Genomic DNA, 15,888 nt, shown 5'->3' on the forward strand with positions numbered 1-15,888 from the left:
TAACACTTGCCCACAATATCGCCCGATAATTTATTTGTTTTATTGCAGTAAATCACCCCAGCTACGATCGACTTTATCGACACTCGTAATTATGTTGTTATTTATAACTTGGCTCGTAATGCTGGTGTTCACTCGGGCTATTATTACATTTTTGTCAAGAAGGCCATCAGCAGACGAATGGTAATTGATAAGGTGCTTTGCAAATGTCATTTGACAATTGAAGTAGGAGATGATAGAAAGTTAAGGATGGCAATAAAGAGCTGGGTCGTGACTGACGAAGATGGCGATAACTTATCACGCGGACTGAACAATTAGCTGCCTGCGCAACCTGTTGCTATAGTGTAAGCTGCTCATAATGCATGACGTATGCAAAAAGTGCAATAGTCGGAGCATAATTATCCTATTTAATTCATACGATGCACACAACCTCTATGACTATTGACAAGTCCCAGGCAGGTTTAAATAAGGTTAAATTGAAAGATCCACGCGAGACGAAGGTAATGCAAATACTATGATGCAAACACACGAGTAAGTCTAGGATTGCAGCACGTCAGGATAAGGCTAAAGGAAACCTCTAAAAGAGCTTCACTAAAGTAAGAGTATCGCGTAGTACCTATATGGGAAACGTAGGACGTAGATATATTATTTCTCTTAATATAAGTCTGTACGCTAAGTTAGAGGTCAAGCCCCGGTATCTTTCTTTACTCGCCAGTGGGCACGGTTAACGTTGTATTTGCAAAAAAGTGTGACGCAAAAACTATGTAGGCGCAAAAATTGCGAAGCGCGAATTCACTTTCACTATTTTTATATTTATAGAGTTAACGTGTACCAAAAAATACGGAACGACTGAAATAGTGTTATTTATGAAATAACACAACCATATTAGTTCCATAGATGCAAAAGTTGGAATTTAATGAAGAGTAAAAGTTATGTATGCAACGCAGCAGGCGGCGAGTTTGCAAATAAAGTAAAACTTTACGAGTGCTGATTAAGTAAAATGGACTTATTTGTAACGACATTGGTTTTCAATTACAATGGCGTGCATGGAGGTGGCATGCGGTGCGGCGTCACCGCTGGAGTATTTACACACGGTGTGGGTCGACGACCCGCGCATCTCCGCCGTCGCGTGAGCAACCGCCCCGTGATTACTTATCGCCCGTTATTAATAGCAAATAATCATTATTATTTCATTATTTGTACACACTACTTTTTTATCACAATAATATTCACCCAGATGTCTATGTATATCCAATCCATTGATTTATTATTAAAGAGAAAACCAATAATCCAAAACTCAATTGAATATATGGCATATCTATCTCTCTCTCGATATCAAACAATGTTGGCCTAAAAGCCTTGCTAAGTTCAAATGCAATCGAAATATATCGAGACTGCGCTGCATGTTAGGAAATGTTAAAACAATAACAATTAGTTTTTACTGCTAGAAATGACAGTGGAGACAAGATAGGTAACAATTCCTCGTGGTTTCATTTCTTACAGTATAATTACTGCAAGCGACTCGGGCTGAGTGTTGTGCCATCAAAAATAGGACAGCAATTCGCGAGCAGAAGCAACTCTTTAATAGAGGATCTTTGTAATCTCTGCTTTTAGTGTGCAATCTCGATCTGTGATCAGTTTTGATAACACGTTACAGTGAGTAATCAACCGCATTGTTGAAAATACATTTTACATAAGATTACGTGTTACATTTCAGATGAATTATATAAATAGTTTTATGATCACAAATCACGTTCATTCGAACTAATAAAGCGGACAAATGCCACTTAGTTTTGGTTGCTTAGCACTGAGAATGTTGACTTCCTCAACATTGATGAAATTAAAAACGAGGAAGTTCCTGTATGATGTGAACTGACAGTTTTAATTTTCTATTGCTAAACTATTGCTACAGTATTTTCTGACATAAAATATCTTTGAGGCGTATACCTATTTTAATTATCCTTATAAATAAAGGCTGTTAAAAAGGCCAAGGCTTAGCTGTCACGATATGCTCAAAAACGGGCTGTCGTGTTAAATAGGTCGTCTCGGAGTGCGGTGGCACGTACAAGCACGTTACGTTGCAGTTGCCTCACCGTGCGCTTGCGTCGCTTGCGTCAGCGCGGGCGCATCGCGGGGTGTCTTCCGCGACCCGCCGACCTTCACGACCGACGAAACTAAGCACGAACAATCAAATCTTTTCAAATACGCCTTTATCTTTTACTCGGTAAAAAGATGTCTATGACAACTGATTATGGACGTGAAGGTGAAATCAGCTACGGAAGATACTTATAAGTAGAAAACGCGGTGTCACCTTTTATGTCGCGATTGTGACTGCTGATAAAATTTAACTGTCACTACATACTTTTTTATTGCAAAGCGGAGAGAATTATGTTGCGTTTTCTGTAATTTTATAACTTACAAATAATAATTTAAGCATAAAATGTTATTACATATAAATAAACTTCAGTTATTGCCATTTTTCATTGAAGACGGATTGAGCGTTTACTTAGTTTTTTTTAAACATGATGATACCAAACCACTCACTTACTCATAAAAATTAGGCAAACTTTTTTTTACCAACATTAATCAACGAATCCTCGGTAGTAATAGTTAATTTATTTGTCAATTAAACGAGTGTTTAATTAAAACACATTTAATCAAAAAATTGGACACGCCTATTTCAAATGCAATTACTAGACACAAAAAAAAGTTATTCGGAAAGCAATTTATGATTACAAAAAAAGTGAAGGCCGGGATGAGTCAAAGTCATCAGACATTAGAGAGCCGCGCGAGGTCGTCGCGCGTGTGTTGGACGCATGCTAAACACCTGTCGAAACACCTCGTTATCCAATGTGGCTGACAGAAAACACATATTGTGCTACTGGTGGACGCGACACGCATTGTTGTGTTACGTACAACAATATAATAACGTCGGTAGGTACCGTATTGTATTATTTTTTTAGCAATAACAATACTTGTTTATAGGTAACTTATAACCTAATAATTCGCAATTTAATAAAGTCTTGTATCTAATTCGTTGTTTTGTCTATTTTTTGCTCAAACAACCAACTCTCTCGTATTCAGGTAGGCTATCAAGGTTATTTTTTGAAATTTTCAGGCAAAATATTTTTAAGCTTTCTGCACGCGTTGGGGTCGTGGAAAGTGTTCAGTGGAGCGTGTCGCGGGTGCGAGCATTTATTAGTTACGCCACTATTTAGAGGTCACCGCCATCATACTTGATTGATTGCTTTAATTTCAATTACTTTATTATTACTATTTTAACATCTTTATAACCATTAACAGATTCAGTGATATTCGCCTAAGTACCCGAACCGACCGGTCCAATTTGCGAATACTAGTTTACTACCCATTTCCTCATATCGGAGTTAATGCAATTTCATAAGACATTTAGAACTAAAGTTTTGAAACGCTCCAGTAGTTCGGTACAAATCTATCGGAGTCTATTTGCTTTTATTGAGAATTTAATGCTTCATATGCTACCAACATACTTAACATTTTAGAACGTGAACGCAAGACTTTAAATGCGGGCAATATTGTTTTATGACTTCGACGGATCTTGTGAATGCAAATGGTGAGGAATGTGGCTATTGCGTATAAAATCTAAATGTTTTGTCCTGAACGTGACGCGGCTGCTAAACAGCTGAGAAGCAGACGTTTCCATCTTCGAACCGCAATTATATGTAACATTGATCGGTGCTAATCACTGTGGTTATCTAGCCGGATGCACTCAGAACAAGGAAATGTTAGAGGCAAAAACAATCTGGAAAATTCTTATTAATAATTAAACCACAAAGTTTGAAGCACTGCCGCCACTTATTTGAGGAAAAGGATTCAAAAATGGAGTCTCAGTTTAATGTAGCGTTGTCGTATCCCATTGCATTGCAAATCAGTAGGCAAGGGAAAGCTAAACAATTGTGTTATTCGTGAACAAAATATACAAACGGCGACAATCGATTTTATTTAAATGTTATCATGGCTTTGAAGAGGATATTAGAGTGTAAAAATCTGGATTTTCATTTAATTAAGGACCTATTGGCTTATGTTCAAATTCAGTTTTCAGCCCATGAAAATGATCCATTTTCCTTAAAACTCCTATGAAAGGATTATCAAGCAAATATTTTGCGGCCTGATTTGTATGCCAACATTCTTAAGGAAAATTTTCCAAAATAAGTTCTTTACTTTTTTGTTAAAAAGTAAAGAACTTATTTTGGAAAATTTTGTTCATAGAAGACATTGGTTTCTGTTTCGGCACAAGTACTAGATCTAATATCTAATCATGAAGCTAATTTAAATATGTTGGTACCATCTCTTGCTATCACTACCTGTAGGATGTACAATCACCTCTAAAGTTTGTTGTATAGAAGTGGCTCAAAGATGTTATGTTATTATCTGTAGTGGAAAAGTAGACGAATGGATACTTACAAGGCAAAAAATTACATAACCACAATAATGCATAATTTCACGACAAAAATGTGGATATATTCGTTATTCGCTGACACAAATGCATCTTGATTGATACGTAATCCTCGCATGCCAGTACAGTGATAAATTTGCAAGTTATGCTGAACCTGATCAATGCGAAAACTGCTTTATGAATATCTAAGTCTGTGGCTGTTGTCACAGCTAGAGCAAACATTATTAGGTAACTAATATCAATAGAGAACGTAATACTTATTTATATAGAACCTGTTACCACAGTTTCCAAGAAGTATTTGTGAAAACTTGATCTGCCGGGTAGGCTTTGTATAGTAGGCTTTTGAGAATTAATGAATCGTAGCATTTAGCTATAAATGTGGCCATTAAAAAGCTTATGATATAAATGTAGAATCTGGGAAGTAGGTACGACACGTGTCTACAAGAAGTTTGAAACCAGTTCTATGATCCGATTGCAAGTTGATTTAATCACTCGCTCACCGACTGGCCGGGTGACCACATAGCAGTCACTGGCGGGAAACGCACGACCACTTTCATCACCTCATTAATAATAAATAAGTATATCGTACAATAAACCACTAAGTCAATACATAAACCAGTCTATAAAGAAATACAGGTAAACAGTTAAGAAAAATAATCTTCATAAGAAATTAACGGAACTAAAGATAAGCACTTTGGTAGAAGGTTAAATTAAAATACGAAACAAATGTTAAAAATACTTACGTTCAAGCAAGCGTAACATCCAATATTGCCGGCAAGTACAACAACTACAAAATATTCAAATTCTCATTAACGTTATTGAACTTTTGCAACGTCATAAAATAATTCACGAAAGTTTTAGCAAATCACATCAAATTATCCAATGGGAAGCACCGAAAATGTTTGAACGCGACACGTAGCGGAAAACTTTTTAGTCTACAACTGCCACAGGCGCTGATTTCGATGTCCGAAAAAGAAAAAGAGCGATATGTGGTGGCGCGCGGCTGGAGTTGGCAAAACTGACGTACGCAGCGCGCAAGCGCCGCCAAGGTATTGTTAAAAGTTACTTTTACTTACGAGACTTGCGGCGTGCTTGCGCCTGCGCCTCTAGCCACTTCGCTCGGGGACCTTGCGACCGTCGCGCCACCCGTTTCACTCTTTACATGACCACGAAAGAGAAAAACAGAGGTCTCTCTCCTCCGCTGTGATACACCATTAGGAAAATTTATTTTTGCCGAGCGCCTAGGAATACATAAGAATATTTGTGCAAGATTAAATTATTGCTATGCAAAGTAATAGTTACGGTTCATTGAAATTTTAGGTGAGTATTGCCTTATTTCCTTGCGTGGCAAGCCACTGGAATGAACGGAAAAGTGATGATTACCAGGGCGTCAAACACCGTAATTGTTGCATGGAATTTGTTAATTACTATGATGCAGGTCTAACAACCCATTGAAATTGACTTTTGTAGCATTTTCTTTAGATTTGTAGCTTAGAGATAAGCTTGTTCTCATTTGCATGCGTGAGCAAAGTCACGTGAATCGTAATATTAATAACGAGGGTATAATAAACCTTGATCTGAAAGGTGGCTGCTGCCAACCTGATTCGAGTGTATTGTAATGTGTTGTTAAATAAAATAATAAAACTGCAGCTAATCGATAAAGGATACCTATCTAACCAGTTTTGTTTTAAAACACACACAAGGGCAAAGAATATACGAACCTGAATTTTAGCGCGGAATATTTTTTCAGCCTAATCTCTACGTATACAAGCCATTTTAAAAAACGGCACAGCTGTTCGTGATTTTATAGTGCAGAATAAATACAAAGGAAAATTCACAAGCAAAATCATTCCAAAAAGCCGGTCTAAATTTGAGGAACAAAATACAAGATTACCTTTAGCATTCTATGGTGAGATTACGAGCAGGCGTGAGTGTGTAATGAATAAGTCAAAGTGCATTATCGTTGACACATTTACCTCCTGGCGAGGTTAATCAAATTGCTGCGTTAGCTAATAAGTTGTGTTTAGCGCCAAAATGCTAAAGAATTGGTGTTGCAACCTGTGCTCAAGGGTTTGCATCAATCGTATTGTCTATGAGGTGATGGAGTGGTGAGTCTGGCGCGGTCGTGCCCGCCGCGGCCTCGCACGCAACCAAATAATCTGATACGGTTGATACGCCCGCATTGATTAACTAACCTACTAGATATGTGAGCCTGATTTGAAATTTCACTAAATACCTTTTGCGTTCACGTGACCACAACATTTAATTAGCTTACCTAATTATTGCCTAAATAGTGAAATGTTTAAATTGTATTAACACCAGTTGATAGCGTTTGTTAATTCATCTCTTATCATTGTCATTTTTATCGTGATTGTATCGAGTCGTGATAAAGACTTTTAAAACATACTTACAAAACTTATATTACGAAAGTTAGTAAAACTTTTTGTATTCGGACATACAGGTCCTTAATGTTTTTTTAAGTTCTTTTAAGACAAGTTCAATCAGATAAGTTGTGTCATAAGTTGTGATTGGTTCTGCGCATTTGAACAGGATATCAAGGTAAGTAACTATTAATAAATAATATATTTGGAGCTGTTTTTTAGGTCGTTTACATTTACCACTAGGTATTCAGCAGTGTGATCAGAATAAAACATCAAAGAAAATGCTGAAAATGTGAATTGCGTCCGTGATAACATTTTATGTCGAAAATTGCTAATTGGTGGTCTGGACTGAATATTAAACTAACTGAACTGATAATTCTAACATAAAAACATGCAGTAGGTACATAGATAGGCATTGCTTCTGTATGTATCTGAAATAGCATAACTGCTGAGCTATAGATTCGAACACAATTTTACTGTACCTACCTAAATCTTAACAAAAAGCTACTTAGTTTATTCACAAGAATGATTATCAGACCATAAGCCTCAGGTCATAAGCCTCAAAACACGTATGAATTTTGATGAGAACGATAAATACGACATGAAAATGTATAGAAGCACTTGAGCTAAGAGCTTGTCAAGTAAACTGCTCCAATGTTTATTCAGAGCATTTCTATAGTGACACTGCTGACAGCTCACAAGGGTCGCTGTCTTGAAAATATGATCGGATATTGAATCTAGCGATTAGATTGGCCAAAGATTTATTTTTCTATCAAAGTCCCGGAGGCTAGTAAAAGAGTTATAAGTTGGTAGATAACAAACTTTGAAGTGAGATCATTGTAGATGTTGATCTTTTTTTTGCAGTAAATGAATATGTTCAGGCTTTCTTGTATTGCAAGATTATATATATCCTTATATAAACTTAAACTTTAATCGATCGATAAAAGATTCCTGTATTTTTTATTATAGTGTTACAGGCCTTAGGAATTCGAGTTACAATATTTATGATAACAACAAAATTGTTTGCAAAATATACATGGCCAGTCTCAAATTACTAAGGCAGGTAGCAACAGTGACATATAAAATTAAGTTTTCATTCCCCGTCCACTCCGCTGTTACGAATACCTGCGTTCAATGGGCTTCCTGTCTGCGCCGCTGCCAGTTTTTATGTGACTTACGCCTTCCTGATTGTTATATAGGTATCACTTATTATGCCTCTAATTATGGTTTCGTAAGTGGATATGGTTATCGATTTAACTAATAACTGGAAACTATTGTTTAGAGAATACAGGAAACTCTATCGTTGCGATTTCTCGTAAAGCGAAGTTTCTCTATGATATGGGCGTATTTGAATATATGGCTATGTTCTTGGATCGTGAGGAAGCCCACACGGTAATAATAAATTCCGAAGGTGTGTGGCGCCATGATACGGTACGTTGCGCCACCTGTCAGGCCAGGCACGAACTACAGCCGTGACGCGGTGCAACCAAGTGCCAAGCATTTACCGCGGGAACTGACATTCTATTGAATACGTGCATGAGAAATAAGTGTAATGATACTTCGCTTTTTCCCAATAATGTGGCCTAATCAATATTTGTCGATACAAGTGGTACTGATAGCGATCACAGGCAAACGATGCCGCGGGTTATTGATGTAGATAGTCATTAAATTGATTTGAATTTATAGATGACATGAATTGATTATGGAGTAGCTTATAACTTAGTTGCAGTAGTTGTTACTAAGTTCTTCTAGTTAAAATAATTACTTTATTAAAGTTCACTTATATGTCAAGCGGAAGTAAAACTAATTGATAAAAGTCCTTCATCACAATGTCTGGAATGTTATTACAATGGCTTTTATAATTACAACGAATTACCAACTCACGTTTTAAATATAATTCTATTATTAATATGTCTGGGGCATTATGATTATGTTTGCTGACAGCATTATAAGTTAAATCAGTTTCATTCAGTGCCGTGTCGTGATCATGGTCATTAAGAAAGTCGAAACATGATTTTGGTAGGTAATTTAGTCAACGTCATCTAACATGTCAATAGGCGAAGTTACCACATTACTCATTGTTCCTGACATTTGGTGAGATCAGCCGCAGTTTGGCCATAGAGCTTTAGTCACAGACAAACTCTTGACACGATAAAGGTCAATGCTATATTATCATTCCACCTGCGAATGTCATTCTACGGCTAAATTATTCATAATTCTATAGAAAAGGTGGACAATGAACAGAAATATGGTAATTAATACAATTAAGTGTATAGCAATTGATAATGAGTAGAGCTTTTTGAAAATCTTTTACTTAATACATTGAAGCGGAGTCCTAATTGATTAAATTTCGATATTCGCGTTTATCATGAGATTATTTATCTTAATCTGAAGGCTAATCAACAATATTTTTCCAATGAAAAATTCGTAGGATCCTATTTAAATTTCAAGAAAAACACTTTAATATATTTTGTTATTTCTAAACATTTATAGAAATAAAATACTGTTCTAAGTTTATGTCTTTTTAAACGATTCGGTATTTAATATTAATCACCAGTTATTAATTTTCTTTATTTTTGTAGTTTTATGTTTGGGTATTTCTGTTATGCATTTTTTTATATCTTTTTTTTGATGGGCTATTATTTCATGTTCATTTTTAGTTTTCGGAACGACTCAGGTTTTACACACGTTGTACATATTAAAAAAATACATACCTTCCTAATACATATCAGCAATTTTATTGATCTTGTTTATTTTCATTTAAATTGTTATGTATAAGCTTATTTACAAGTAATATTCTACCATTTGAGTAATACAGATCACTCGTAATCGCCCGCGTATCGGCGATGTCGTTAAACATAATCATTACATCATTTTAATTCGATCTCACATTAACAACGTATTTTAAACGATCGCAGAAATCAAACAGCGAATGTCATAATATCCTGTTATTACACAGGAAAGTTGTTACAAGATAAATATGGTAATGTATGAATACATTTAGGTAATTGAAATAAACTGATACTAACATACAATAGATAGCCGTAATAAATATCTGTCAACCAATAAATCATTAGACCTTGCACCTATTAAAGGCACACTTAAGTAGATTTGGTTAAGTGGGTGGCTTTAAGTAAGAATTAAATCGGTCAAGTGCGATTTAACCTCACGATATTGTTCGTAAGTATTACGTATTCTTAGTGGACTAATGAGTCATTATGGTGATTGTCTTTTCTTATTATTTTGTAGGTAAACTATGCAAGATATCTTCGGGCATCTCGTACAGTTTGTCTTTTTGTCAAAGAAAAATGTTGCTTAAATAAGTCAATTAATAAATTTATGTTATCTTGAAATAAATTAGAGACACCTGTTATAAATAATTTGCTACGAAACTCAATTTGAAAACTCCTTTGGGAATATAATAGTCTGAATACTGGAGGCATTACTACTCTATTAATAGTATTTAAGTACCATATTATTTGGTGTTAAAATAATAATAATTAAAGAGGGGTCATAGAGTTGTTCGTATTTTTGACATGATAATTTTTCAATTTCTTATACATATTTCATACGCAGACGAATTCAGTGCAATTTCAGATGTAATTTAATGACGTACACTTGATTTTTTAGTTGCCTTACACATTATAAGATATACAGAAAAATCAAAAAGTCTTTCAAGACAAGTCATTGAAAGAAAACAGATTTTGGCGTCAGTCCAGATGAAAGATGAGAATGTGTAAAAATATGGAATGGCAAGAAAAAATGTATATACGATGAAATATTACTCTGAATACATGACAATGGATTATGTGAAAACATTTCCCGCAAAAAATAACTTACGCAGTGAGCTCGAACGTATGTATTGTACGAGGAGAAATTTGAATGGCGTTGTGATATTTAAATAATAATGAAGATAATAAGCACGGTTAATAATATAGTATTTATTTAAATTAATTTGAACGCTAATAGTCATCAGCGTCGTAACAGGCTATTGCCTCGAGGAGAAATGTGTGCATTCAAAGCAATAAATTGTGCTGTTTAAAAGTCTAGAATTGCAGCAGACAAGCGATTATTGTAATTGACTGTGCATATTATGTTCATTCAAAGGTAATTAAAATGTAGTCATCACTAATTGTAGATTAACTTTACGACGTTTGTAAAAATTACCGATGATTTCTTGAAAAGGTGTAAATTAAATTAAATACGTAACCTTATATATACAAACTCTTAGAAACGTAATTGGGTATAGAATGGCTTAAATAAAAATCATGGTGTGAAAAGCTTAGCTCTCCTGTATAGACTAGCAAACTCGTATCGTATCGATGTGAGCTACTGGAAGTCGAATTGAAAATATATTAAAGTCGAGGGACCATAAATCGAATTTTCGTCGCAGAACTTTATATCGCGAACAAGTCCGTATTTCTAAAACCTCGATAACGTGAATTTTTGGTCCTCTATGCAAGACTGTGAACATAGCTCGCGCTGAACGAATATTGCTTTTCCTAGTGGATGAAATTAAAGTCATTTAAGATGGAGCCTCGTAATTAAAATATTTTATCATTAAGTTTGTTGATGTAAATTATTATTAAAAGATATAACTACATGCTTTAGTTTTTAGCACAATTAACAGAGCTAGAGAATTAGGTACAGAAAATTGGAGTAATTAATTAGTTTCGAAAACCATTCGGTAAAAAAGAGGTTATTTTTAAGACACAGTAGGTAAATAGGTAATTCCTGCGATCTTTTCTTGGAAGAGCTAGATTTATTTATTTATAATAAATTAATTTAGGTATCGGAAAACTGGTGCAATTAATTAGTTTCGAAAAAAAAAACAAAAAAATATTTTAAGGTACCTAATTCCCGCGATCTTTTCTTGGTAATGGTCTTCTCCATATTCATCAACATTTTCCTGTTCGTTGCTCGTTATGATCTGTCTGGGGACATTGGGGTATTCTCACCGGGTGAAATGGGTGAGAAAACTTTCCCAGATCTGAAATTTATTCTTTGACGTAGGATTATTCCCGAAAATGATATTGAAGCTTCAACTTCATGTGCGGCACACCCTAGTATAATCTTGTTTCGATGCAAAATCATGTCATATTTCTGCAAAGATAGACAGAATATCTGACTGTTATCATAAAAGTTATTTATTCGAGTGGAAATAATTGAATTATCTGTCGATAAACTAAACCACACGATATAAAATGATGTTATAATCCAATGCAAATTATGTGTTTTATTTCATGCATAAGCATGACATTGTTTTTTTATTTTTTTTTACAACAGTGCATAGCTAAAGTTTATTGCATGTTGCAGTCAAAGCTCAAACTTGATTATTATTATGCGATTTTAGATGCACAATGGAAGAAGTATTTCTAATGATTTGATTTGTGTTAAATACTTGTCGGTAATTGTTATTTATGAATCAAATGTGTGCCTAAACTATGTGACATTTACTTTATTGTTTGTGAACCAAAGGTTCTATTTATTTAAATAATTGGCAATTTTATAAGAATTTCAATAAATAAAATAAATTGTTTTACTGCTTTGATTGTTTAAGCAGTTTTTGGTATTTGCAAAAGCATAATTTAGTATTATTAAATTGTGGATGCAAAATGCAAATGAAATAAAACGAAGCACAAACTTCTATGTTTGTCTGCAGAAAATTACGGCGGTTTACAAACAAGTTGAGTGAGTTTTAATACGTTTTTCTTTTGTCAACAAATTAGTGAACAGTCGTAAACTGTTCTACCTAAGTTTTAATAGTGTACTCGTATTAAATTTATGAATATTCATGAACACGAACTTCTAAATAATGGAGTGCTAATAAAGCGCTTAAAGGCAATTAGTCAATTTGATATAATCACAGATATTAGATTAATGGCGACAAGAAAATTATATTGCCATTAAAATTTATCTTTTCTAGATTCTTATTCAAAATACATTATTAATTATAAAATTCTTTCGTCAGTTTTTTTTAGTAGGTACGATCGGAAAAATCCGTATTTCAAATGGTTCCTGGAACAGTATAGTGTGAGTGATATTGGCATTTGGCTGTAACCGGAGTCGAATCGAACAACACGAGATCCGTCGAATACCTATCTTGTGAACATATAGTGAACGGCAAGGTCGCGAGGGTATAAGTTTCTTTCCAATTTTATACACACGTATTATCTCACTTATGTATGTGTTAATAGTGACGTTAATAAATATTATAGAAACAGGTATTCTTGTTTCCAGCCAGCTCTATAGGGCGTGACCAAAATTGATTGTTTATGGCGAGAAGTTTTTTTTTTTTATAAATGTCATTGTTATGACATTGATATTGTGTCTATGCGTTTTTTAGATGGACAATATTCTTTTTTTTTATGAATATGGAACCTCTGCTTTTGACCAGGGAAATGTTTAATATTTAAACCTTCCATTTAATTAACTTCCAAGGAAATTGGTGATTACACGTTTCTAAAAATACTCATAAATATCTTGAAGAAGATATTCTGAGAAGCAATATTGAGAGTTCTTAGAAGTTTCAAGAAGCACTATTACCCACTAATGTTTCATTTAATACTCAGATATCAAGGCCTCGTATATTTATAGCATTAATCACGGTAGAAATCCCCGAAGCTTAAGCAGAACTAAATGAGACCTAAAACGCGCCGAAGCCACGCTCGGCATAAATCAAGCGAGTTAAAAGTCGATAAAACACAGACTACATGTAAATGGGCGCTGCAATTATGGATTTAATTAAATGTCCAGTCAGCAAGATTATTTCTAGAACTTGGATAATCGTGTTTAGAACTTTGAAGATCTCCTTTTTTTCATACATCTCCTTAGTCTCCCGCTCTTCAAACTTCGTGGTCGTTCGTTGAGTTAATGGAATAAATATTTTCAGCAATATTTTATCCATGTTTTGCTTTTTAGACTGGGTTATTTAGATTTAGAGTATACAGCTGATCATTTAAAATTGAGAAGACAACAGAAAAGTTTGCAGTATTGTAATTGAAACACGCCAGGCATTCGCCAAGAATTTATAAAACCTGCAATATAAAATGAAAACAGAGAACTATCGTAACATCTAGAATGAGAATTAACTTGTCAAATGCTATAACTTGCGATACCTTAGCGCCATCTGTGGTTATAACTTGAAAACGATCACTTTCCTTCGTCTGCGCTTGGGAACACGACACTCCGTCACAAGATCTTTGTACAAGTTTGATATAGAGGACGTGTTCGGCGTCTCGTTTGATTCGCTTTGAAAGGATTTGATCTCGACGATCTCGAACATTAAAAGACTGATATGGAGCTTAATGTTGTTTGTTACGTCACGCAGACCGAGTTTAAAAAGGCGGAACAATTCGGTTCCGTATTTTTTATGATACACTTTTATACGTTATGAATGTATGTATGTTTTTTAATATGTAAAACATTACTTGAAAGCGCTTATACTTGACGTATTATTTAACATACGTAAGCAGGAGTTTCGTAGGTAGTATAGATTGAAGTATTTTCAGAAGAGAAAATCTTGAAATGCAGTGCAAATTGAATGATTGACAGAGCCAATTAATATGAGTTGCCGTAACGCGTTTCTCCTATAGTTTTTGGACATAGTGGTTTCACACATCAGAATCAACATCCTTATGAATATTTTACAATGATATTTACTTTCATATCAATATTACAAATTAAATCTACCTACATATTTAAAAACCTACCTGCACCATTATGTTGATATACAAATATGTGAGACCACAGGTTAATTTGCTTTTTGAAAGTGTACATCATTAACCGAAATTGAATCTGATTTTAACTATCTATACTATTAACGCGAATATAAAGTGAAAGAAATATATTGTTTTGAGAAGTTGTCCCTAAAATTATTGTTTCATGATGATGCTACCTAATGTATATTTTCCATAAAGCAGCAACACTGGGATATAAACTAATACTGATTCTGCTAATGCATTGTTAATAATTCATGCGATTACTTGATTAGATCCGAGTAATCAGGCTACAATTTGATGATATTGCTGTTGTTTCGTCCAGAAATAGAGACATTATACCTATAATTATATTGTTTTATGTGGGCACATAATTAGAGTGAATGCTGGTAGTAGATAAATATAGACTTTAATGAATACACCTCTATTTAAGTTCTCCTTTGACTTCTTGCTCTTGTTTTGACTCTTGCCTTTTCTGAAACAATGCAATAATGGTATAAAATGACTTTAATTAATGTATCAATGAACGTATGAAATAATTATTCAGCTATTTGCCAATTGGCACGCGTTTGGATCATTGGTAAACCAAGCTAATTTCAATTAGTGGGCATTCGTAGTTCCCATAAATTAAGAAGGATTTTGTTGATAATTAACAATTACTATTCTCCAGAGAGCCAAGCTTCGACCCTTAGACAAATCGGATTCCAAAAACTCGCAAAAGTTTAGTAATATTTGTTATTTATTTACATAAAATCTTTTTCTAGGCATGTTACATTAAATAATACATTGGTAACAGGGTTAACGTGAAGTTTTGCAAACAATGGTACAATGTACCGACATGCATTATGTAGAGACCAGTCAGAAAGTCGAGAACACTTAAAGTAAAGCGACTGGAACTTCCTGATCGATCATCTGGGGGTATCAAGTTCGACGGAAGAATTCCATATTAAACTTTTACGAGGTGCATTCACACTCACTATCAAAGGCTTATACGATTTCCTCCCGAACGGAGGGTCATTGACTTATTGTATTTCAGTAAGGTTGAAAATACGTTCAGCATATTGTCAGTCCTGTCGTACGTTTCTCAAGTTTATTTGAACCTTTTCACGGAAGGTATGGGGTAGTTGTAGGCCCTTCATCTTAGTAAACGTTTCTTGTGCCAAAGTTATCACAGACTTAATATACCGTAAAGGACGTTGGGAACTGCGGCTTAATATACCATTGGAGACGCGAAGGGTTCAGAGGTACCTACCAAGGTATGTGCGAAAGCAGACCGTAGATAGAATTAATCCTCATTCTGTTATTAGGTTTATTTAGGTCAGGTATACCTGCTTGTGTATGTTGGCTTTTTAAGATT

At 34.6% G+C, this 15,888-nt stretch overlaps 1 protein-coding gene across 1 annotated transcript in view; it reads right to left on the reverse strand.

Annotated features, from left to right (window-relative positions):
- Positions 1-5,500, reverse strand: part of LOC110378976 (proteoglycan 4) — a 35,921-nt gene extending 30,421 nt beyond the window's left edge. The window contains exon 1 of the mRNA XM_021338448.3: positions 5,176-5,500. The gene's annotated coding sequence lies outside the window, so the exon portion shown is untranslated. The remainder of the gene's footprint in view (positions 1-5,175) is intronic.
- Between the last annotated feature and the right edge of the window lie 10,388 nt (positions 5,501-15,888).

The sequence above is a fragment of the Helicoverpa armigera genome, chromosome 4, assembly GCF_030705265.1.
Source record: "Helicoverpa armigera isolate CAAS_96S chromosome 4, ASM3070526v1, whole genome shotgun sequence".
NCBI lineage: Eukaryota > Metazoa > Arthropoda > Insecta > Lepidoptera > Noctuidae > Helicoverpa > Helicoverpa armigera.